Source organism: Schistocerca americana, unplaced genomic scaffold (assembly GCF_021461395.2).
Source record: "Schistocerca americana isolate TAMUIC-IGC-003095 unplaced genomic scaffold, iqSchAmer2.1 HiC_scaffold_1521, whole genome shotgun sequence".
In the NCBI taxonomy this organism is placed as follows: Eukaryota; Metazoa; Arthropoda; class Insecta; order Orthoptera; family Acrididae; genus Schistocerca; species Schistocerca americana.
The window spans coordinates 12,501-15,000 of record NW_025725606.1 but is presented as its reverse complement, the minus strand read 5'-3'; the positions used below and the strand labels follow the sequence as shown (position 1 = coordinate 15,000).

General features: G+C 60.7%; 1 pseudogene; it reads right to left on the bottom strand.

Moving 5' to 3' along the window:
- The window catches only part of LOC124569672, a 6,694-nt pseudogene that overhangs the window by 3,441 nt on the left and 753 nt on the right, over positions 1–2,500 (bottom strand).

The following is a 2,500-nucleotide window of genomic DNA, read 5'->3' as shown; positions in this document are numbered from 1 at the left end:
CACAGCACACATCTGCATCAGGCGAGTCGCCAGAACCTTATGGAAGGTTCGGGCTAGCACCGAGCAGACGGTGATGGGCCGAAAGTCAGCGGGGGATGCTGGGGCGGCTGTCTTAGGCAGCAAAGAGGTCCTGGCTCGGAGGAGGGAAGGGGGGAGCTTGCGGGTAAGCAGGAAAAGGTTTAGGAGTTTGGTGGTGACCTCCGCTGGAAGGCGGCGCAGCTGCACCGGCGAGAGGCCGTCAGGGCCGGCAACGGAGCCTCTGGGCGGCAGGGCGGCCGCAACCTCTTCTGCAGTGATCGGCCTCCATAGGCGCTCAAAGTCAACAGACTCCGAGCGCGGGAGAAGCCGGTCGGGAATGGAGCCAGCGTTGGAAGGTGGCTCATAGTTACTCCCGCCGTTTACCCGCGCTTGCTTGAATTTCTTCACGTTGACATTCAGAGCACTGGGCAGAAATCACATTGCGTCAACACCCGCTAGGGCCATCGCAATGCTTTGTTTTAATTAGACAGTCGGATTCCCCCAGTCCGTGCCAGTTCTGAGTTGATCGTTGAATGGCGGCCGAAGAGAATCCGCGCACCCGCGCGCCCCCGGAGGAGCACGCTAAGGCGGACGCGGCCTCGCAGCAAGGAAGATCCGTGGGAGGCCAAGGCACGGGACCGAGCTCGGATCCTGCACGCAGGTTGAAGCACCGGGGCGCGAACGCCGCGCAGGCGCGCGCATCCTGCACCGCCGGCCAGCACGAGGCCAACCAACGGCGAGAGCAGACCACGCCCGCGCTAAACGCCCGCACTTACCGGCACCCCTACGGCACTCACCTCGCCCAGGCCCGGCACGTTAGCGCTGACCCACTTCCCGACCAAGCCCGACACGCCCCGATCCTCAGAGCCAATCCTTATCCCGAAGTTACGGATCCAATTTGCCGACTTCCCTTACCTACATTATTCTATCGACTAGAGGCTCTTCACCTTGGAGACCTGCTGCGGATATGGGTACGAACCGGCGCGACACCTCCACGTGGCCCTCTCCCGGATTTTCAAGGTCCGAGGGGAAGATCGGGACACCGCCGCAACTGCGGTGCTCTTCGCGTTCCAAACCCTATCTCCCTGCTAGAGGATTCCAGGGAACTCGAACGCTCATGCAGAAAAGAAAACTCTTCCCCGATCTCCCGACGGCGTCTCCGGGTCCTTTTGGGTTACCCCGACGAGCATCTCTAAAAGAGGGGCCCGACTTGTATCGGTTCCGCTGCCGGGTTCCGGAATAGGAACCGGATTCCCTTTCGCCCAACGGGGGCCAGCACAAAGTGCATCATGCTATGACGGCCCCCATCAACATCGGATTTCTCCTAGGGCTTAGGATCGACTGACTCGTGTGCAACGGCTGTTCACACGAAACCCTTCTCCGCGTCAGCCCTCCAGGGCCTCGCTGGAGTATTTGCTACTACCACCAAGATCTGCACCGACGGCGGCTCCAGGCAGGCTCACGCCCAGACCCTTCTGCGCCCACCGCCGCGACCCTCCTACTCGTCAGGGCTTCGCGGCCGGCCGCAAGGACCGGCCATGACTGCCAGACTGACGGCCGAGTATAGGCACGACGCTTCAGCGCCATCCATTTTCAGGGCTAGTTGCTTCGGCAGGTGAGTTGTTACACACTCCTTAGCGGATTCCGACTTCCATGGCCACCGTCCTGCTGTCTTAAGCAACCAACGCCTTTCATGGTTTCCCATGAGCGTCGATTCGGGCGCCTTAACTCGGCGTTTGGTTCATCCCACAGCGCCAGTTCTGCTTACCAAAAGTGGCCCACTTGGCACTCCGATCCGAGTCGTTTGCTCGCGGCTTCAGCATATCAAGCAAGCCGGAGATCTCACCCATTTAAAGTTTGAGAATAGGTTGAGGTCGTTTCGGCCCCAAGGCCTCTAATCATTCGCTTTACCGGATGAGACTCGTACGAGCACCAGCTATCCTGAGGGAAACTTCGGAGGGAACCAGCTACTAGATGGTTCGATTAGTCTTTCGCCCCTATACCCAGCTCCGACGATCGATTTGCACGTCAGAATCGCTACGGACCTCCATCAGGGTTTCCCCTGACTTCGTCCTGGCCAGGCATAGTTCACCATCTTTCGGGTCCCAACGTGTACGCTCTAGGTGCGCCTCACCTCGCAATGAGGACGAGACGCCCCGGGAGTGCGGAGGCCGCCGCCCCGTGAAGGGCGGGGAAGCCCCATCCTCCCTCGGCCCGCGCAAGGCGAGACCTTCACTTTCATTACGCCTTTAGGTTTCGTACAGCCCAATGACTCGCGCACATGTTAGACTCCTTGGTCCGTGTTTCAAGACGGGTCGTGAAATTGTCCAAAGCTGAAGCGCCGCTGACGGGAGCGATTATTCCGCCCGAGAGCATCCCGAGCCAACAGCGGCGCGGGTCCGGGGCCGGGCCAGGTAGGTCCGTCATCCGGGAAGAACCGCGCGCGCTTGCCGGGAGCCCGAGCGCCCAAAGGGGCGAATCG